Consider the following 24,800-nt stretch of genomic DNA (forward strand, 5'->3'; position numbering starts at 1 on the left):
TTCAAACTCTCTAAACATGAAAAGACGCCGATTTCTTCCTTTGTCAGACTCGTTAAAACCTGATGACATCGGATTTTGTCAAGATGACGCACTACAAGCATATGCTATCCCCATCAAGCTTGTTAAAAATAATTGGGGTACTCGCCAGAAATGGCGGGGGAAAAATAGGAACCATAATTACCGTCGTGTCGGCAGTATGTCGCTCTTGAACATGGCACTTCTCTGCTTTCGTGTCTGGGTGGGGATATCTCATCTCATTTTTTCACTTGCCTCCGTGGATTTGGGTAATCCTGTTTGACCGCTCATCTGCTCATTGCCTCGTCACCATGACCTCTAATCCATTGATGTCAAATACTGCCAACTCCACTATCGTGCCGCCGATATGTTCAAGAGAAGTTTACCTCTGCAAAGAAACAACCTCCCTCTGATAGCTCGCACAATCTTCATTCACAACATTATCTCTCTGTCTCGTGTCGATGATGTGGGAAACATTATGGCCCACCCTCGATCAAGGTCACTTCCTGTCGACTTCAGCTCATTATCCAGGAAGTTGATCTAGAGACTCCCTTTCGGTGCCTTGGAGCCTGCATGCCTCAATGGCAGGTTCTTCGTGTTTGACGTGAGGTTTTCATCATTGGCCTCTGATCGAATGATTCTACGGGTGTTCGACGTCAGATCACTAATTCGCACGCCATAGATTGTACCTATAGTACCTTGAGGGCCATTGTCATTATTGGTGGTACCTCTCGCGTCTGTTAACAGTTTCCAATATTGACTGGTAATCAGACGATGTTCATGCATGTTCGACTTCAGCTCATATATTCGCATGCTTGAACTTGTACTTTTGTTCGAGTCGAGATGGAGCGCAAGACCCTGGATTGTGTCTGTTGTAATCCAGGGGTGATTCTTGATACATGACTCATTCACTGGATGGCTGCGACCATACCTGAGTCGATTCATTGATCCTAACCAGATGGCTGCGTCCATACTATGGATCTAGATTATTATGTACTCTCTTATGGATGGCTGCGACCATACCACATACATCATGTACTTGAGCTATCAGTTGTATCTCTCAATGCAGATTCTCGGCGGCAGCTACATGTATTCTTGTAAAGCATTTCACCCCTCTCTCTCTCTCGGGCCTCATGCTTTAGGGGGCATCTGTTACACAGTAATTTGTCACCATTGGTCACCGTCCCTATTACCCATGTTCCCGTACATTGGAGGACGCATTTCGGGACCTGTGAACAGTGACATAGCCTAAAAACATTTGCATTATGTTCCCCTGAGTATGTACTTCATGTTCCCTGAAGACACCTTCTGCAAATTATCCCTGAAAGGTGCCCTTTTTCCATTGGCGCGGGTCCACAGTGTCTTACCCGCGCTAATCACTGAGATCCTCAAAAGGGGGTGCGACCATTGGCGCTCTGTCTTAGAACAACACCCGCGCCAACCAAGTTTGGTAATGATTTTTGACAAACGCGCACCCATATGTTTTTTCCCTTCAGATCACGAAGTCTTTTGAGGATAAAATCCATCTGATAGAGGTCGAGAGTCATCATCTATCCTTGACATCTATCCGCAACGGCTTTTCGGAGATAATGTCAATCCACAATGGGTGTCCTGGTGCATTGTATCTTCCTCCCTTCTCCATCTATAAAAGTCTGTCCTCATGCATTAGACAAGCTAGTTTTTGAGTAATGCTAGTGGTGGTTATGCTTGTCTTGAGTGATAGTAAGAGTCTTGAAGCATAGGGAGGTTATGCTGCCGGAAGTCTGAGAGAGAGAAGGTCTATTGCAAGATATACATAGCTGCTCGCCCAGCCAGAGGAGAGGTTCAACGTCATAACCTTGGTTTTATCTTTCTCTATTGATTATTCATGAATAAACGACTACTGTTATGGTTCCAATCTCATTATTCATCATGATAATGTTTGGTTTATTTCCTTTCTGACTGAAATATAGTTGTATATTAGTGGATTTTATGCTTGTATTCGCTTCGTTCTTTGCATGTGCAGGTATCCATACGCGGGGATCGCAAGGATTGTGACCTGACGGAGCAAGGGAATGGGAGTATCAACTCTTCTTCGACATTAGCGTTGGACTCTCGGTTGGTTCTCGTAATCCACTTTCATTATGCAACTAGGAACTTGCATAGTAGCGTGATTTGATTGTTGCTAGACCCATCTTGGGCTAGTGGGATCGCCTCTGTCCGCAGAGGGGATTTACCTCTCCAACAGCTACCTTGAGTGAAGGAATCTCGCATTTAATCGACAATGTTGCTTCTAGATCATAGACTAGCTGGAATGGTGTGAAACCAATTGCATCTTTGGTCGAGGTTCAGTAAGCCCACAGAGCTGAAAAGAGCATGAGATGCCAAATTGACTTGTGCATCCCAATAATACACTGAAGCATTGTAACCAAAACCTTGTTCACAGCTTCAACTTGGCCATTGGCTTGAGGGTAATACGGGGTTGAGCCACCGTGGTGCAAACCCAACGCGGATGTCAGCTCAGCCATTATGTAATCTCTGAAATGGGAGCCATGGTCTGTGAAAATGACTTGAGATACGCTTAACCGGAAAATAACATGATTGAAAAGGAATTGAGCCACCGTTTTACCATCTGTAGAGTATGTAGGCCTTTCTTCGGCCCATTTGGTGAAATAATCCACAACAACGATAATATTGACAAGGTGTAGGTGAGCGGGTGGGGCGCGCATCTTGCGTTGGTAAATTTGGAATTCATGGCACTTGCGAATAGCAAGGATGCAGTCCTTGAAAATGGATGGCCAGAAATAACCAACGCGAAGGATTTTTTGAGCGGTAGCATAGCCAAACATATGACCACCACATGCCCTGGAGTGGCAATCATTGAGAACTCTTTCAGCCTCCTCGAGAGTAAGGCATTGGCGAAGAACTGAATCAACATCGGCACAGTATAAAGTATCACCAATAATACGGTAGGGTTGGGAATGATGCTGAATTCGTTGACGATCATCCTTAGTCAACGTGGACTGGAACATGGACGTTTGGAGATACACGATTATATCACCATACCATGGATCAAGGGTGCTGATCAAGAAGAGAGTCTCGTTTGGGAGTTGTTCATTTGCACCAGTAGGGAGAGACTTAGAAGGAAGGGAACAAATCAACTCGGTGAAAACTAGTGACTTCTTAGATTTGGTAGTAGTAAATACCAAATCGAATTCTTGTAGGATGAAAATACATTTAGAATACTTTCCCCCCTAGCAACTGACGAGTCAGGATGTACGTCATGGGGTTGCATTCAGAAAACATAGTAGTCGTGCGTAAGAGGATGTAGTGCTGAAAGCGTTGAACGGCCTAGACAATAACCAAAGCCAACTTCTCGACATGGGCATAACACGTTTCAGTGTCGAGGAGATTATGACTAAGGTAGTAGATAACATGTTCGTTGCCTTCGTCGTTGTCTTGGACCAAGACCATAGTAATGGTGCTAGGGGATGCAGCAAGCTAAAGGAAGTAATCTCGATAATAATCTGGGGGATGCAACAAAGGAACATTTACGAGGAAAACCTTGAGATCATCGAAATATTTCTGGGAAACCTCATCCCATGCAAAGGGTGTTCCTTGTTTGAGCAACCAGGTAAATCTTGTAGCTATCCCAACATAATTGGGTATAAAACAACGGAGAAAATTTTTCTTTCCTTGTAGGATCTGGAGTTAGTGCAATGAAGATGGAGGGGGTAGATTTATAATGGCCTCGACTTTAAGCGGATCAAGGTGAATACTGTCCTTGGAAATGATATAGCCGAGGAGTCATCCAGATTCTACGTAGAAAACATATTTATGCGGGTTTAGCCGAATGTTGTAGTGTCGACAGCAAAGAAAAATCTATCGAAGATGGTTAGGGTGATCTTGGCGCTTACGAGAATGAGCGGGAAGGTCATCCAAGTAAGGCTAGACAATGTTGCGAATATCGTGAAATGCATAGGAAATTGGCTGCTGAAATGTAGTCCCAACATTTTTGAGGCCGAAAGGGAGCTTTTTGTATGCGAACGTACCCCATCGATAGATAAAAGTTGTCTTTTCTTGATCGGCCAGTGCAATGTTAATCTGGTTGTAACGAGAAAATCTGTCCATAAAGGAAAAAAATTTGCTCCAAGCACATTCATCAATGATTTGATCAATGAAGGGAGTAGGGTAGTTATCCTTAGGACAAACATGATTGAGATCACTATAATTAACAAAAACATGGATCGTGCCTTGTTCTTTGGTCACCGAGACAATATTTGATACCCAATATGTAAGAGGGATGGGATAGATGAACCCATCTTTGAGAAGTTTTTCAACTTCACCCTTGATAGCGGTGGGCTTCCTAGGGTGCACTGGGCAGAGCTGTTGTTGAACGGGCTTCGCATGAGGATAAGTTGGTATTTTGTGCACAATAATGTTAGGATTAATGCTAGGAATTTCTTCGTAGGACCATGCAAACACATCATGAAATTCTTGAAACAAACGAGTATAGGTCTTGATCTCATCCGGAGAACAAGTTACCCCGATATGGACATGTTCAACGATACCAGGCTTGATAGAAATATCAATGGGCATCATTTGGGTAATATTTCCCAAATTTCCTTTCGACCACACTTCATGAGTCATGATCGGTGGCGGATGCGGGAGGGAAGGAAACGGAGAAGAGAACTCTTCGAAATTGGTAGACGTGACCATTGGGCGAGGTAGGAACGAGGAACGATGATGAGTGTCGGTCCATGGTGGTTCCTCGAGAGACATTACTTCCATGATACTTTCGTCAGCAAGGAAGGTATCGACTAAGGGATCAAGTGATTCCAAAGCACTAAGCCACGGGGATTGAGAATACTTATCGAGAGAGGTCTTCGAAACAGAAGAATCAGAGGATGCAGAACTTGAGGCTGAAACAATTTCCACGTAATTGATTTTGGCAGGACTAAGCAGCATAACCTCACCCCAGGTATCAACACGATCTTGTGAAAGTATGACCCAAGGGTCAGATTTGACTGAGACCATGTTGACAAAGGCAACATGAGGAGGTGGGAGTAGAAAATTTCCCATTAAGGAAGAATCTTTGAAAAGACCTACCCCCACACTCTCATAGGGAGCACCAGTGTGCTTGACATACGGAACATTGCCATCCGAGTAGGAAGAGGCAAAGAAGGATAGTTGGTCGACAATGACAATCTTCCCTTAATGGGGAAAATGAATCACGCGAAATAGGGAGGAGGCTACAACATCCATAGCATGGGTCTAGCTCCGGCCGAGTAGAAGATTGTAATTGAGATTAGCATCGACAATCTCTACCTCGAATTGTACTGTCTTGCCCTCTAGAGTAACGGCAAGGTTAGGTAAGACACCGAAGGGTCGCGAATCGTGCCCATCGAAAGCTTCCAAAGTGTTCGGGGATTGGTTCAAAGCAGGAGAACCAATGGCCTTTCAGGATGAGATTGACATGATGCAGGTGGAAGCATTGTCATTGATGACAATCCTGTGGATGGTCTTATCATTGATGATTACCTAAATGAGAAAGGCAATCTGATGAGGCAGGTGCGAAGCATGGTTATCTAGATCAAAACATATCAAATTGCATTCAGTGGGATCAATAGCCCCAATAGCCGACCTCAAATATTTCCATTGTGATGGGTAGATTTGGAGCACCTCGAGAGCCAACATAGCCGACAGTGCCTGAGCCAAGTCCTCAACAATATTATAGTGCTGAGCGGCTCGGGTGTTGGGATTATACGAGGATTTCCTTAGCACACCTCGAGAGGGTGGCTGAATAGCGGAATCAGGGTTAGGGCGCTCGATATGAAGAGGGCCAGAACTCGGGGCAGAAGAAGAAGGGGTGGCTTCTTTCTCTTTCCCAGCTGTCAGAGCAGGAGTTTGGTAATACTTTGATCTAGTAGCCACATTAATAGGCATACTCATCATGAACACTTGAGATCCTTAGGAAGCAGATGATTGAGGTTGGTCTACCATTTGGGTCTGCTAAGACGGAAATGTCTCTTTTGGGACAGTTGGGGTCCCTTTGATCAAACAACTAACTTCAGATCATCAGGGACAATCCTCGGTGTAGTGATCTTCCTCGAAAATGAGGCAGGGATACTTAGGTTTACGTTGTGAAGATTCACCAGAATACGATTTGGGAGGACCTTGTTTTGGGGCATCGGCTTTACCCTTGCCTTTGCCTTTCTTCTTACCTTTTGAGGATTTGTCCACTGCGGTAGACTGGACAGCATGGACCTCTGAGGTTTTACCAGGGCCTAGTGGATTCTACAAAGAACTATGGGGAACAACGTTTGAGACTGACTTTTATTTGGAAGAAGGTTTAGCAGGGGTCTGGGACACTGAACCAATAACTCCATCGACAGGAGGTGTAGCCTGCGACTTTGATGACGTGGGATCGGATGGTGGTTACGGAGCATCGGGTAATAACTCATACAAAGTGCTAGACTGAGAGTAAACTAGATCTAAGTACTGGGCACGAGCAATGGATTGTTCTTCAGTAATGCACCCACCCATAGCTATATCGCGAGAAATTGGGGCCACGAATGACTTAGTGAGCCATTCTGTGAGCAACTGATCAACAATCTCAAATTTGATCAGGTGACGTCTACGTCTCCATTCATGGATGTGATTGGAGATGTGTGTCGCAGTATCTTGCTTAAGCGATGAGAGCAAATAGGTGCTAGTTTCATAGTGAACTGATAGTTGGAAATGTGTGAGGAAATCCATGGCTAAAGAGCTAAAGTCATGGTAAGTACTCTGAGGAAGCTCGATGTACCACTTGGCTGTAGCACCTGTGAGGGTTCTTTGGAAAAGATAGAGACGAATGGAATTGTCAACGTAAGAATCCGAAGAGCACCAGAGGTGATATCTCATCATGTGGGCTTGAGGATCTTCTTTTGCTTTCCCATTGAATTTCGAACAATCGCTCGGGATCTTGGACGAAACCAGAGGCCAGTATAGCAAATGAAGAATTGGATCATGCGTAAGGCGAGACACATCTGGCAAATCTAGTGTGGCCAAGAATGGCAATTGAGTGTTGAAAGGCATTGGAGGTCAGTAAGTGGGTCCAAGCGGAGGAGCCCATCCATGCTAGTAAGGATTTTGGCCCCACAGTGGGGGATTTTGGCCATATGGCATTTGATGCTGCCCCCATTGTGGGTTACCTTGGCCATAGGGAGGATTTTGACCTTGAATACCTTAAGACTGTCAAGTATTAGGTTGTTGATACGCAACGTACGGGTTAAGCGGTTGTTGAGCCTGTTGACCTTGGACATATGGGTATTGTACCTGGTGTCCCTGAACATATGGGTGGTGAACCTGTTGTCCTTGAACAAGAGGATTTTGGACCTGGTGCCCTTGGGCATAAGGATTATACACTTGTTGCCCTTGGACATAGGGATTTTGTACTTGATGTCCTTGACCAAAAGGATTATGTACCTGTTGACCTAGGACATTAGGGTTTTGTACCTGCTTCCCTTGACCAAAAGGATTCTGGACCTATTGACCTAGGACATTAGGATTTTGGGCCTACTGCTGCAAGACTTGACCCTGGCCTTGCCCTTGCAAGGGTTGATCCTGCTGATATGTTTACAAGGGTTGCTACTGCCCGGGTTGGTTTTGTTGCTGCAAGGGTTGGCCTTACGGTTGCAAAATTTTTCCCTAGGGCTGCAGAGGTTGGCCTTGCGAGGACATGAGCTGGGAGGTTTGCGGAGCATAGTGCATCTGCTGCTGCACAGTTTGCTGCAACTATTGCAAGGGTTTCCCTTGCGGTTGTTGCAGTTGACCTTGTTGCGGGATCATTTTCCCTTGCTGTTGTGCGGATAGCCCTTGCTGCAACAAAGGTTGCCCTTGTTGTTGTATAGGTTGTCTTAGCTGTTGCAAGGGTGCTTGAAAAGTGCCTTGAAAATTGCCGAACTGAATCTGGCCATAGCCACCTTGGAAAGTGGATGAGTCAGGATGAACGTATTGCCCAGATTGAAGGGTGTAAGGCTGATTAACTATTCCTTGAGAACCATATGGAATGTAAGGAGTTTGGTATTCGACCTGAGCCTCATAAGGCTATTGATACTTGACATTGTTTGACCCAGACAGGCCAACGAGATTTTGAACCTATTGGTATTGGACATTTATCGATCCAACAATATCAACAGGGTTTTGAATAATGCTAGAAGAAGGTTGGTTCATACCAAGTATGTGAGCCTATGATCCACTCACATTGGTGGTGCCTGACACCATAGAAACATTCAGGTTCTACCCCCCAGGCAGTGGCACAACTTGGCCACTGACCGGAGGGATGGAGGAACTAACAGAGACATTCCTCGAGACTATCGGTTGAATCGGATGGGTGACTGGGATGGACAATACAAGAGGGTTCGGAATGGTGGGTTGCACCGGAATTGAGGTAACGACCTGTTGGGAGGTCGAGTTTGCAATGAATGGACCTGTAGTAGGCATGGCTCTAGATGCCCAAACAGGGTTATGGTAAAGTGATGAGGCAGTAGGTGTACCTGAAACTAACTGCACCAAAGACACATAATGAGGCGACAATTCCTGATACACATTGACAGGAATGCTCCCTATATAGGGGAAACCTTCAGGAGGAAAATTATGTTCTTCCTCCTCGACAGTGTGTGGAATAGAAACTTTTGACTCATTTGGAGAGGTGATTGGAGCATCGCCTTCGGGTTCCATATCTGGGAACAAACGACGACAAATGACCGAAGAAGTATGAGGGGATAATTCCAAAGGAACACCCGGCTGATTGTACGAACTATACGGACGTTGCGGTGATATCACAACAGGGTCAAACAAAGGATTCAAAGGATAGATAACTAGTCCAAGCTGACCGTCAGTGGTCGGCGAACTCTCAAGAGTTTGAACAGGATTGTTCGGAGATTCCGGGCCAAGATCAGCAGGTGACCCAGTATCTAAAGTAGGTGGAGGATGAGATGACAAAGGTTGAATGCTCAGAACTATTCCAAGTTCAACACCTTGGTCCTCGAGTGATTCTCGTAATTGAGGAAACAACTCCTCAGGCAATCTTTCAGACAGAGGAGAGGAAGAGGAATTAGGTGAACCAGATGGTTCAGCCACGATGACTTTGTCTTAGTTAACAGGAAAAGATAGAGATAAACTTCAAGGCTTTAAAATGTTCTTTAAGGGAAACTCACGATTTTGTCTAGAAAATACTAACAGGATGTTATCAGATCGTGGGCAATCAATTTATTAAGATGCATAAATAGATTAGTGCTCTTTCATTTTTTAAGAGTCGAGAAAGAAACAAAGATGACTCTATCGCTTTCAATTGGAAACGAGATCGAAAGGAAAAGCGCTCGAATGATCTTTTAAGTTTAATGAGTCAAAATCATCAAATGACTACTATGGATGGTCTAGGTAAAAATGATTACCAAGCAACTGTGAACTGTAGAATACCTCCCAGCAAACCGAGAAGTACGGGTAGAAAATCTCCCCGAATGTTGTGTTTGGTGTATCACGTTTGCAAGCTAGCCAACTCGGCTTCCTATGGATAAAGGATTGCAGCCTAGAGGGGTCTCCTGTTATATACTTGATGGTACTGGGAGCACAAATCCGTACTAGCGCTGTTTAATGTCGAAGCTAACGACAACTGCTAGGTTTAAAGACGCCAGAACATGTCTCTAGCCTAGACCTTTTAGATATGATCGTTAGATTTCAAATGCACCTTAGGTTAATTGAGTTCATTTTAAAGTTTATCTTGAGTTATGTCTCAATTTTTATGCCTTAGAGATGTGATTCGAAAATAATTGAATGCAATAAAATGAGACAAGATCGTTTCAATTCGATAAATTTTCTTCACTAGAGAGGGTAGAAAACACAAAATCAAATGCAAACAACCAAGCAACTGAAAGCAAAATGATTTTTCACTACTTCACTTTTGAGAAAATAAACTAATGAAAAATACATTCCAATTCCTAATTTCCTAACAAGTACATTTCTAACAGTCCTTCTAAAAGAAAAAAGAGTTCTTTTTCATTTCAAATGCCTATGCAATCCTAGTCTTTAACGATGCTGACTACCGTAGCATATTGATGCAACAAACTAGAATTTCATACTTTTTCATGAAACGACGAAATGAATTTTTCACATACAACACTTCAATGAAAAAGTTTTCGAGACAATTAGCTCTTCAAACAAACGAAAACATGAAAAGAGAAACTCATTCAGACTAATGAAGCATCGACTTTACCAAAAACAAGACAAGCAATGTGATCCATGCTGGAAAAGAAACGTTTAGACAAGAAAACGAAAACTTTTCAAACTTGTGTAATGGAGGTCAAAGCCATAACAGGACCGCAAACGAAATGCGAGTAAATACACCAACAACTCAACTCACTGAGTTCACAATCAGCTGAATGGATGACAATCTAGATGACCTAGTGCCACTAACCACCCAATGACCCAAGAAATCGAACAAAAAGATGACAAATCAACAAGCAGACAAAACTAATGAAAGAAAGCTTTCTAGTCAGGGAGAAAATGGTCTAAAAGGCTTACAGGGTCGAAATCATGAGAGAAAAACACACTAGCCAAGATTGGGGACAAACCCTAATATTCACTTACAGGCATCGACGCAACTGCATAACTGACAACAAGCGTTAGAGGGAGGTCAGCGCGACTATTTCTCAGCATATCATGCTGATCGGCGCGACTGTAAGTGAATTAAGCTCGCTGAGCAAGGGAGCCAAGAAAAAAATATTTTTTTTTAAAGCTGGGACCAGATCTGGTAATATGAATTTCAAACTCAGACTAGTAAGTAAAGGAAAAGAAACAGAACCAAATGGAAAAAGTGGAACTAGAAAAGTTCACGCAAAATCATGAAATCTCAAACAAGACAAATATAAGGATTGGCTTCCCAGTATGGTCGCCAATTTGGCGAAGTAAAATTATAAGTGTGGACACAAACAATTCTTCTAGCCCGATAATGGGTCTAGCCACAATCGATACATTCTATGAAATATTTCCTTAAGTTAGAACCAATTAAGAAGGCATACCTCTTAGTACGCTTATCCCGTTTGATGATGTCCTTGCTTGCTCGCTCCAGCTATCTCTGGTTTCCTTCTTCAAACACCTGAAACAAGTAAACAACAACCGTGATAATAGAAAAATTGTAATTCAACCTACTTAACAAGTCAAGAAACATTAAGCCATGAACATGTAAGATGACACATCTTGTAGGAAATCAATCGATAGTTGCATATATATTGAATCAAGAAGAGATTACAACCATTGTCTTGACGTTGTTTTTCTCCTCCGACAAAACCAGGTTCCCACATACTTCCGCTGGCGTTCCATGATAGCCTCAACAATGATAGTTTTAAGGCTCTTCCCTTTAGGCTTCAAACTAAACCAAATTCACACTTCTCCCTCACACAACTAGAGAGCTACAACTATGAATAGCTTGTTGTTTACTCCAAACTTAATTAGCACTAGCACACCAACATTAACACTAGCTTGTGCTTGAGAAAAAGGGAGGTTTATATAGCATGAATGGATGGGAGATGGATCCTCTTCTCATGGGAGAAGGTATTATCTCTTGAGGTAGTTCCATCCTTATAGGGGAAAGGAGCCCAAACTGACATCCTCGATCCCATCCGGCGAAACCATTTAACAGACTTCCATTACGAAGTTTCTAGAGCTAGAAGCTTCGGTTCTTTATTTAAAAAACTTTCCATAAGAGGACGGACGCAACTGGAACAAATCTCAATCGCTCTAGTCGATGTTAGGGACAATGTTAATCCCTGCATATCGACACGAGGAGGACAAGGGCCATTAGCGCCAATCTTGTAAACTGGGAAAAACAAAAGATTTTGGGGAAATGGTGCAAAAGGGAATTGTTTTGCTCATGAAGAGGGACACAATGGGAGTTTCTTCATGAAGGGAAAGCACGTAGGGTTCATTGTAGAGGTACTCCAGGATCAAGGAACGGGGAGTACAGGGACAGTGACAAAATGCTATGTAACAGGGCCTAGTGATCTGGGATTGGATTGTGGTAAAGACTGAGAGACAAGGAGGCGGAAAATTCCTTAAGGATAGTGATGGATTTCGGATGACATTCCAAGTTTAGTGCGGTTGTGATTGGAGCATCGGTTTTGGTGTGATCACGGTTTAATGAGGGTGGAGGTGGTTTAACCTCTGAATTCCCTTGGGTTTTTTTTGAATTGGTTTTCTATGAGATCCCACATTCATGCTTGGAATATGGCATGAGGGTGACTGGTTGAAAGAAAGATTTGGTTCATCCATGTCTACGATTCGGTGGTACGTGGAAGTCTCAAACCTAGTCGGATTTGCCTATGATTAATGAAAGCTAAGTTCTCTTACTTTTGCATTTGTTTATATGTTGATTTAATGGTTATAAGCATGGTTAATTGACTAGTCCATGTCATGGCTATTTCTTGTATTTACTTGTGAATGTTAAGATGATGGATGCAATACATAATTGATGTTATAACAGTTCCATGGAGAAGGTCGTGATCCTTCTTGTCATGTTTCATAAGTGTTATCAGTCATCCATGATGTGTCTTGCATCCTAAACCAGTAGGTTGCATTGATGCCAAGTGTTTGACAAAATGTCAGCCCCAATTGGGAATGGTCAAGATTAATCCTGAGGTTGTTTTATGGTTTATTGGCTTTTCCATCATGTCTTTGATGGATTCTGAAAGTTACAACAAGTTTTTGGCAGTGTCCAGAATTTTTGGGCTAGAAAAGTGCCATGAATTCCACGGACGCTAACACAGGTCTACTAGGAAAAGTCCCTGGACGCTGGCTTGCAGGCTTGCGAGAGTGTCCAGAGGCCCTTAGACATTGACATTCCCATAGCATGAGAGCTATCAAAGGTCAAGAGGTCTAAAAGGTTAGTGGGACCCAAGGGCAGCATGCGTGAGTGGTTGAGATGTCTCTTGGGGGTGTTGTTGCTGATGTGGAAGGTATGATTGATGTGTTTTCGCCAATTCAATTTCTTTAAGGTCACCAAGGAGTTTGAATCCCTTATAGTGGCCTCTCTCATCACATGTTTACCCCATTTGGCCAATTACTTGGGTAGATGTGGGAGGAGGGCAGTTACAATCTCTTTGCAACATATGCTATGCCTTCACCAATAGCAACTATTGCCTGCAAAAATGTTGTCAGCAATATAAAATACATAACAACTACACCCTAACATAAATGTACGCTGATATGACCAGAACTTTGGCTTCACCTAACCACTAATAGATTAACCCACATAATATCATACTCTAACCCATATTCAAATCATATTTAACCATAATTTACTATGTTTTACTATGATTTATTATAGTTATATTATTCAACATAGCCGATCATTAACCATAATTGAGAATTAAGTGTGGTTTCTATATATTTAACTATGATTAACTAATAACCCACTAAATTTTAATCTATTATCTTAATCCACAAGTTACTAACTCTAAAAAAATTATCCTCTACACTTCTAACTCACTAATCCCTTATCCTAACTCTAAACCACTAACCTCTAAATTAACCATTAATTATAAGCATAATAATTTCTTATTTAGAAATATAATAATATACCATTATCTAATATTTAACCCATTCATAACTTACTTAGGAAGTTAATACAAATTAAAATAACATAACAATAATAATTAAAATGATATTATCCTTATACAAATTAAAGTAACATAGCAATAATAATTAAAATGATATTATCATGATAATGATAGAGATGAAACCTAAAATGTTAATATAGACGAGCTATAATTGTTACTCTGGAAAAGAGATCTCCATAATATAAATTAATAATATGATCATGAAAAATTTATGATGTCAAACATCAGTTCTGGTTATGCCCTTCAAATGTGAGAAGGGCAATACCATGCATCCATATATATTCAATTTATTTGGTTTGTAAAAAGCTATAACCGATTAAAAAATGCATTGTGCTCATTTGTGAAAAGACTTGATTACATATTGGGACAGATGTCTCACGAAGTTTGGATTTATGGAATATACAAATGAGTTGTCATGCCTACTTTTATGATGTCTTACAAAAGACATGGAAAACCATCTTAGAATCAATTGATTGATCTTTAATGCAAATGACTTCAATTGATCTTTAAACCATCTTAGAATCAATTGATTGATCTTTGATTGATTGATCTTGAGTGATCAGATCATTTTATCTTACAACTTAAAAGGAAAGGAGCATTTGGGGGAGATTTTATGCCGACCAAGTTTAATAGTATCACCTTGCTGAACAACAACTCCTTTATTTTCCATAAGTACAACATTTCTACCAATACAACATGGATAATATCTTCATAGTTTCCTCCATCTTGACAAAGAAATGCAACGAGAGCCACTTGCAACGGAGAAAGGCTGGGATTGAATACTACAGAGTCAATATAAAATCCCGTACAAATGTTCCCTTTTGTGGTCATCACAGCGATTCGAGGAGACTTACTATATGGAGCATGTGCTTTCATATTGTTTGTAATTATATTAGTTTTAGTGTTTAAATACATAATGTAAATTATTTTAATAAATAGAAAACAATGTATAAGATGTTGAAAGAAAATTTCACATTAATCTGTGACATCAAAATGAGGATCATTATTTTAACTACGGTTTGTTGAAATTTAAATATATTTATGAGAATTTTTAATATAAATTTAAAGATTAACAACAGCTGGTAAGTTTGGTATATTTATTAAAATTTTCAATATAAATTTAAAATAAAATCTTAGAAATCTAAACGGAATTGTTGAAATTAAAATATAGCATCAATCTCATGTGAGTGAGTCCAATGAAATTAGAATTTAGAAAATAAACCCAATAAAATCAAATAGCATTTTTATTTGTATTAAACTTTAAATTCAAATTTTAATGATGGAAAAGAAAACATCAATACAAGGAAAGGATGAAAGAGAACATTATACACGCCACTAGGCGAGCTCACTGTCAAAAATGCTATGAGTATACATAAATAGAAAGTTATATAAAATTATTTTAAAAAATTATCAAAATTTCTTATTTCTGATTTTCTTAATAAAAATATTTATTTTATAAAATAATTTAAAATAAAAAAACTGATTTTTTCCATAATTTAATATATTTTTAATAAATTAAAAAATTATAAGCAAATATTTCTAATCTTAATATAAAGACTAATAATTTTTCATTTTTTCTAAAAGTTTAACGGAAAATTATATATATATAAATTTCTTATTTCTGATTTTTTTAATAAAAATATTTATTTTATAAAATAATTTAAAATACAAAAATTTGATTTTTTTATAATTTAATATGTTTTTAATAAATTAAAAAAATATAAGCAAATATTTCTAATCTTAATATAAAGACTAACAAGTTTTTTTAAAAGTTTAACTAATATATATATAAAAGTAGAAGAGAAAGGTCTTCCAAGTCATCAAGGTGTGAAATTTTCAATACTTTATAGAAACACAAAGTTTTCAAAATATCCGCGTACAAATATAAAAACAATGCTAACATGTCTGAAACATTAGGTAATGTCACAAAACCTATGTTTGTTTTACCTAGGGATAACTTTTCACAACCACATTTGAAAGAGCATTTATCTATATTACTCCACAAAACGATGTTGTTGCCGTCGTTGTGGGACTGCGTATCTCACATTCAAAACTGTAGCCTTATGAACCTCTGTTTCAACTCCGTCCTGCCAAAATAAATGCAAACTTAACAAGATGTTGATAATGTCATTAAATAAATAAATATGCCAAAATATAAATTAACATCAAATAACTTGCCTCATACGCTAAATGAATCCAAACCTAACAAGATGTTGATAATGTCATTAAATAAATAAATAAGCCAAAATATAAATTAACATCAAATAATTTGCCTCATACGCTAAATGCCCTGAAAGCCTGTAGCAAGCATTCCGCCATTTGCTTCAGCCCTTCTGATGAGAAAAGGGATCACTTTCTCCTCGGGTCCAAATGGAACATATTTTCTCACTCGAAATCCTGGTTTCACTAAACCCAACGATAGACTGTCTGCCATGCCCTTCTCTTGAGCGAATTGTAACCCACCATGACCTTTTCTCACAACCCCCAATTCTTCAGCCTTTGCAGCAGCCAACTTTACTGACAAATCGTCGCCATTACCAATGGATAAATCAAATACTTATTATTTAACAATCTCTTATTAACAAAATAAGAAAGTAGAAAGAACAAGCTTACTAGACTCGAAATTGTGTGTAGCTAGTACCAATGATGCTTCGCCCTTAGTAGCCTTTTCTAATAGCAATGTGGCCTATGGCGTGGGCATTGTAATAGTTGTGTGTGTCTAAAATATGAGAATGTATAGGTGAAGGGGCACCCAATTCCCTCGCCTCGACATTTTATCTTGTGATGTAGGCATCTCGAACAAGTTTCAGAGCCATTGAAATTCTTTGTTGCTTAGCCGATTTTGATGCCTCAATTAGACGAGGCAATGAGTCTTTCAAGTAAGCTTGTAAAGTGCCATACACCAGTGGCTCTCGATTTTTTTGAAATATTACTTTCAACTGCAGCGCCAATCCTTTGCCATACCCCTTGCATTGATGAATCCACTATTGCCATACCCCTGTCAAGTCGTTAATCAAGGTGCGAAATACTGTAAATTTATTACGGTTGTTGAATGGTAGCCCGTGACCCAGAGCGAGGAAGAACAAAGGAGCTCAAGGATCCATGGTGTTTTTTTGACCTGTAGAGGACGAGAAAAGAACAACGGTTCAGATTGAGGCTACCATTGAGGAAGTCATGTTGTAATCCCTCTGTTAGAGGAAGAATTTTGTAACAGTCAGTCCTGTTAATGAATACAAGTTTTTGTGTGTGGGAAAAACTCTGTCTTCCGTGTTAAGAAACAGAGTATTTTTCTCTGTTAGTTTTTTTTTTTGTTCTGGAATTATCAGAAATTCCCAACACAATTGTTTTGTGCAATCGTTGAATTTCCTTTTCTGTTCCAAACAACTCCCTGTTTGCTGCATCAAGCTGTGACTATAAATTTTTCATGTGTGAAATTTGATTAGTTATGATTTGTTGTTGATCAGTAATCTGAGCTTTCATCTCCAAACAGGTCTGTATTGTTTTGTATCTGAGCGTTGTGCTCTGTGACTTTCAATTAGTATCAGAGCGCTGCCCTGCTCTGTTTCTTTCATAGAGTATCAAAGCATTTTGTGCCTTGCCCATTTTTCGACATGGTATCAGAGCCTGTCTAGGCTCTTTGAAGGTGTCAAAGAAGCTGAAGGAAGGATTTCTTGTTGCAGCAGCTTCTCCGGAAGAGTGAAGACTCAGTCAAGAAAGAATCCAAGGTATTTCTCAAGTTAGTTTTTTTTGTGTTACTATTGAGGACAATCAGTTATTTTAAATACACAGTCAAGTATTTTGAAGCATAGTTAAGAGTGCAAGAATGGCTGGAGCCAGCACTAGCATAGGTATCTGTAATACTCAGCTCCCACAATTTAATGGAAAAAACTATGACTATTGGGCAATAACTATGAGAGCTTTGCTTGCTTCCCAAGACTTATGGGAATTTATTGGGGATGGTTTTGAAGAACCAGCAGATGAAGATGAGTTTAATAATTTAACTCAGGTAGAGAAAGAACTGTTGAAGAGCAATAAGAAGAAGGATTCTAAAGCCCTCTACTTTTTGTATCAAGCAGTGCATGAGAGTGTGTTTCCAAGGATAGTAGCAGTCAAGAGATCCAAAGAAGCATGGCAAACTCTCAAGATAGCCTATCAAGGCATGGAGAAAGTGAAGACAGCAAAACTACAGTTGCTGAGGAGAGATTTTGAGACTCTCTGCATGAAGGAGTCTGATAATATTGACTCATTCTTCACACATGTGATTGGTCTGGTCACACAGATAAGGTCTCATGGAGAGATTCTTGAAGAAAGGAGGATTGTGGAGAAACTATTGAGGATCCTACCCTCAAGGTTCGATGTGATTGTCACCACCATAGAAGAGACAAAGGATCTCACAAACTTCTCAGTTGATGAACTACATGCATTACTGATGACACATGAGTAGAGATTGAGTAGAAATGAAAACTCATCTCTATAGCATGCCTTTAATAGCCAGATGTTCTTTGGAAGAGGAAGAGGTCAAGGTAGAGGAAACAAGAGAGGAAGAGGTAGAAGCCAAAACAAAGGTGGAAGAAACAGTCCAACAAATGCTCAAGGAAGAGGCAGCAATCCAAATCAAAACCAAGGCCAGGGCAACAACCAACAAAGTGGACAACATCATGCTCAAGGACAAAGGTATGATAAATCCAATGTCCAATGTCACTATTGTAAAAAATATGGGCATTATGCAAATGAATGTAGGAAGAAGCAGCATGATGTGAGTAATAGAACTAGTGCAAATTTCACTAGAGAAAATATTAGCCAAGATAATTTGTTTTTAGCCTATAATATGGTTGAAGAAAAGAGTGAAGATGTATGGTTTCTAGACTCCGGTTGCAGTAACCATATGACAGGAAACATAGCCCTGTTTTCTATGTTAGATCAGAGTGTGAAGTCACAAGTCACACTAGTGACTGATAGTAAAGTTTCTGTTATGGGAAAAGGAGAAGTAAATGTCTTAGCAAGGAAAGGTGAAAAGAAAACCATAGCAGATGTTTATTATGTTCCTGGAATGAAATGTAACCTCATAAGTATTTGATAGCTTATTCAAATGGGGTACAATGTTTTCTTTGTGGATGATGTATGCACCATCATGGATAAAACACCCAGCAAACAATGTATTGCTGAAGTGAAGATGACAAGGAACAAGATGTTCCCTCTCAGAATGAAAGCAGATTTAAAAAATGGAGAATAAATAGCAGCAGTGACACAAGAGGCTTTCCAAAACGAACCAAAAGATGAAAATTGGTTGTGGCACTTGAGATTTGCACATCTCAACTTTGGAGGTCTTAACTTGTTGAATAGAAAAGGAATGGTAAGAGGATTACCATTGATAGAGAAACCAGACAGCCTTTGTGAAGGTTGTATCTTGGGGAAACAACACAGAGAAAGTTTTCCATCTGGGAAAAGCATAAGGGCAAAAGCACCTTTAGAGATTGTCCACTCAGATTTATGTGGACCGATGCAAACTCCATCACTTGCAAGCAGCCACTATATGCTATTATTTATTGATGATTTTACTAGAAAAAATTGGGTTTATTTCCTGAAGAACAAAAGTGAAGTGTTTGAAAGATTTTGCAATTTCAAAGCACTTGTAGAAAACCAAAGTGGGTTACATATCAAAGTTCTAAGATTTGATAGAGGAGGTGAGTATATCTCCAAAGAATTTCTACGTTTTTGTAGAGAAAATGGAATTCATAAGCAGTTTACCACTAGGTACACTTTGCAGCAAAATGGAGTTGTCGAAAGGAAGAATAGGACAATCATGGATATGGCGAGGAGTATGTTAAAGGCAAAGCATTTGCCAAATGATTATTGGGCTGAAGTTGTACACTGTGCAATGTATATTTTGAATAGATGCCCTACAAAAGCAGTCATGAATAGAGTGTCGGAGGAAGCATGGAGTGGGACAAAGCAAGGAGTCACCCACATGAAAGTTTTTGGATGTGTGGATAATGCACACATTCCAGATCAACTAAGGAAGAAATTGGATAGAAAAGGGGAGAAATGTATTTTCATTGGATATAGTGAGGAATCCAAAGCTTATAGGTTGTATAACCCATCCACCAAGAAGCTTATTGTGAGTAGAGATATTCAGTTCATTGAGGAGGAAGCTTGGGATGGAAGCATAGAGAAAACAGTGAATGTTAAAAACTTTTTGTCTCATGATGAAGATGATGAGGAGATGGCTGAAATACATCCCCAAACAACAGCACCAACACAAGGGCAGCAAGAGACACCCTTGAGGAGAAATGAAAGTGCTTCTCCAAGCACACCACAAGGAGGAAATTCAAGTGCTTCTTGAAGCACTTGTACACCAAATGAAAGAGGTAAGAAGTTCAGAAATTTAAGTGACATTTATGAACAAGAGGCAACAAATGAAAGTATGAACTCTTTGTTTGCTTTATATTGTCATGTTGATGACCCTGTTTATTTCGAAGAAGCAATTAAGGATAGGAAATGGATAGAAGCTATGGATGAGGAGATCAATGCCATAGAAAGAAATAAGACATGGGATTTAGTTGAACTACCAAAAGGAAAGGAAGTCATTGGAGTTAAATGGGTCTACAAGACCAAGAGTAATGCTGAAGGCAAAATAGAAAGACACAAGGCAAGACTTGTTGTCAAAGGATATAAGCAGCAGCATGGGAGAGACTGTAAGGAAACTTTCGCACCGGTTGCTAGAATGGAAACCGTGAGAGCAGCGCTATCCATAACAGCACAAAACATGTGGAAAGTTTACCAAATGGACTTGAAATCAACATTCCTAAATGGAGTGTTAATGGAAGAGGTTTACATTGAACAACCTCTAGGCTATGAAAAGAAAGGCCAAGAGCACAAAGTGTGCAGATTGAAGAAAGCTCTTTATGGGCTGAAGCAAGCACCAAGAGCGTGGTACAGTAGGATAGATTCCTATCTACTGGAAAATGGATTTGAAAAGTGTGAGGGAGAAACCACCCTCTACATCAAAGAAAAGGATGGTAAAATACTAATTGTTGTGTTATATGTTGATGATGTTATTTTCACAGGTAATGATGATTACCTTATTGAAAATTTCAAAACAGTCATGAAAGAAGAATTTGAAATGATTGACATGGGTTCGCTGAGATACTTCTTAGGAATAGAAGTAGAACAAAATGGAAATGGGATTTTTATCTCACAAGAGAAATATGTTAATGAAGCGTTGGAAAGATTTTATATGCAGGAGAGCAAAGCAGCAATCACTCCCACAGTGATGGGATTAAAACTCAGCAAAGAGGACAACAACAAGGATTTTGATCTTAGTTTGTGCAAGAGCATAGTTGGCAGCCTCATGTATTTGACTGCAACTAGGCCAGATATAATGCATGCTATTAGTTTGATTTCCAGATTCATGGAGAGGCCAAAAGAAGCACATTGGCAGGCAGAAAAAAGGATTATGAGGTATGTTAAAGGTACTAAAAGGTTTGGCATTTTATATACTGCTTCAGAATGTTCATATTTAATTGGATACACTGATAGTGATTGGGATGGAAGTGTAGATGATCAGAAAAGCACATCCGGCTATGTTTTTCACATGGGTTTAGGAGCCATTTCATGGGATTCTAAAAAACAGCCTATTGTAGCGTTCTCTACAGCAGAGGCAGAATATGTGGCAGCTACAGCAGCAGTGTGTCAAGAAATTTGGATGAGAAGGATGTTAAGGAGTTTATGCCAAGAGCAAGCAAAAGGAACTGTGATTTTTTGTGACAATAGTTCAGCTATTGCATTATCCAAGAATTCTGTGTTTCATAAGAGAACGAAACACATTGATACAAAGTTTCATTACATCAGGGAATTGGTAAACAATGGAGAAATTGTTTTAGAACACTGCAGAACTCAGGAGCAGGTTGCAGATATTCTGACCAAACCATTGGGGCATAAAAGTTTTGAGTTTTTGAGGGAATGTCTAGGTATGACTGATAACCTAGCAGTTGAAATTAAAGGGGAGTGTTGAAATATTACTTTCAACTGCAGCGCCAGTCCTTTGCCATACCCCTTGCATTGATGAATCCACCATTGCCATACCCCTGTCAAGTCGTTAATCAAGGTGCGAATTAATGTAAATTTATTACGGTTGTTGAATGGTAGCCCGTGACCCAGAGCGAGGAAGAACAGAGGAGCTCAAGGATCCATGGTGTTTTTTTGACCTGTAGAGGATGAGAAAAGAGCAATGGTTCAGATTGAGGCTACCATTGAGGCAGTCATGTTGGAATCCCTCTGTTAGAGGAAGAATTTTGTAACAGTCAGTCCTGTTAATGAATACAAGTTTTTGTGTGTGTGAAAAACTCTGTCTTCTGTGTTAAGAAACATACTATTATTCTCTGTTAGTTTTTTTTTTTTTATGTTCTAGAATTATCAGAAATTCCCAACACAATTGTTTTGCGCAATCGTTGAATTTCCTTTTCTGTACCAAACAACTCCCTGTTTGCTGCGTCAAGCTGTGACTGTAAATTTGTCATGTGTGAAATTTGATTAGTTATGATTTGCTATTGATCAGTAATCTGAGCTTTCATCTCCAAAACAGGTCTGTATTTTTTTGTATCTGAGCATTGTGCTTTGTGACTTTCAATTAGTATTAGAGCGTTGCCCTACTCTGTTTCTTTCATAGGGTATCAAAGCATTTTGTTCCCTGCCCGTTTTTCAACAATTTTTGAATTCAGAAAATTCTTTGTAAGTAAAGTAATCAATAGTAGGCTGAACGGTTTGGTATTCTACATCTATTAGCAAAGGAAGGTAAATAGCTTCGCAGGCTTGGCAGAGATGAAACAACCTTTGCTCCGCTAAATTTAGGTTGCTTATCTCAGCGATACTCAAAGATTACGGCGCAGAGGAGGTGTGGTGAGTGGGAATTGAGGGGGTTAGAATTGGCAGAGTCTCTGCTTTCCATGGCAGGGTGAAGTTAGGATGGCAGTGTTGCCACCTTCGTAAGTGGATGATTCTGTTCAGATTATGATATTAAAATATCCCCCTCCACCTGAAGGATTCAACACTCCCCTTGGAACATTACCGCAGAAACTGCCTAAATGTCACCTTTGTTTACCTGCATAACACCGCACTTGCTAGGTCAAAAACCGGCTCAACTCTCGGTACCAGTGGTCTGTCAAAATGTCAATTTATATCCTCTCCACTGTATAAATATTCACTTCTAAATATCTATATTCAAGATTTTTGTTGTATTTGATGATGATCTCGATGACAAATAAAATAGATTGGTTAATCAGATGAGGGATTAGCATACGTATGAGAGGAGATCCAACAATATTCTACAATCATTGCCCACTAAACTTTCAACATTCCTCCACCTCTAATAAAGGGTCGATTTTACATTTTTTCCACAATTTATATTTTTTTTCTTTTAAGAAATTGACAGAATGGAGCTCAATGAGAGAAGAGAAGATGGAATGAAGGGACATAGGTACCTAGGACTTGTTGTGCGTTGAGTCTCCTGGTGATGTCTCTGCAGAGAATCTTGCGTATGAAGTCTTTGGTAGAGTGAGAAATTGAGAGCCATGGATATCTTCAAAAGTGAAGGCATCCACAGAGTACTACCATGAAGAAACACCTTTCTTGTAAAAATATTGATTTTTTTTTTTTCTGTTTTTTTTTTTTTACACAGTGGGAAAACCTATCATAACTTAGTAGTCAAACTAGCAGTGAGAACAACCATCTCTCGATGCTAATCGCGAATTCAGGCTAACTCATCACCATTATTCAAGGAAAATCACCTCACCTAGAATACCCTGGTGGTTCGTAAGGGGGCAGACTTTCACTGTTGCCAAAGGCCTCTGGGTCTTGGGTCGTTAACTTGTTTCGTTATGTCTGAGGAAGATAACTAGTTTTAGGGCATACTCCACACCCTAAGTGTAAAAATATTGATAATGTATATATTTTGTTCAAAATAATTTTTATATTTAAATATTTAATTTGAGTAGTGATTTTATTATTAAAATTTATGTTGGTTTACATACTCTATCTTTTATTTCTATTGTGTTTTAAGAGAAAACATATATTTTTAATTATTAGGCCTACTCCATGTTATTGTGTCGAGAGGCACATTCTACAACGTAGTATGAGGGCGATGTCTAACACCATCTATGCTCATTGTGTCAAGAGGGAAATGTGTAATTTTGTATATGCTAAACGTTAAGTTGACACATGTCCCTTTCAAAATAAAAATTAAACATGAAGGAGACATGGTAAAAACATTTCACTTTCACTATAACAATCACAAATAAAATATTTCTGTAAGTGTTTAGAGAGTGAAAGTAATTTTCTTTTCTTTTCTTATATTTTGTTTCTAAATATTTCAATGCAAAATTAAATTGTTTAACTATCCATGTTACTTAATATATTTCAATATGAACTTCATTGAAATCGATAGACAACATTTCAATATCCGATAGACGCCTTGGTCTTAGTGGACTTTAGTCATCATCATCATCATCATGTGTGTGTGTGTGTGTTTTTGCTGATCATAGCAAAAATATTTGAATGCCTAGAAGGAAGAAGTAATAAAAAGTAAATTAAGTCATACTTCCTAATAAAACAAAGATGTGAAGTTCATTCAATTATTAATATAAAATTGATATGTGGTATTTAAATAATAATAATATTCAATGTAGGTCATAAATAAAATAATTCACTATGCATTATTACATAATATTGATATGTATTTAAAACTATATTGATAATAAAAAAACATTTTAATATGGACAACGTATTCCATAAATAGAATATATTGATGTCCATATAAAGTAAAATATTTCAATATCTCGGTATTTTGGATGTATTTATCTTGGATTCCTAAGGGGATCTTTAATTATGTTCACAAAAGTTGTTACAAATTTCTTTGGTTGGGTTCAAAGGAGGAACATGTTTTCCCATGGGTGAAATGGGACATAATTACCCTCCCTAAGAAGTGGGGTGGACGAGGTTTAAATAATTTGGTTGCTTTCCCCAAGTCATTTGCTGTCAAGGTTGGATGAAAGCTAATATCTTCAGAAAGTTTATGGACAAAAGTGGTCCACAGGAAGTACATTTATCCATACTCTGTTGAATATTGGATTAGATCCCCAATAAGCGCAAAAA

This window comes from Pinus tabuliformis, chromosome 2_2 (assembly GCF_031772625.1).
Source record: "Pinus tabuliformis cultivar Carrire ecotype Pingquan chromosome 2_2, CPIR1, whole genome shotgun sequence".
Lineage (NCBI taxonomy): Eukaryota > Viridiplantae > Streptophyta > Pinopsida > Pinales > Pinaceae > Pinus > Pinus tabuliformis.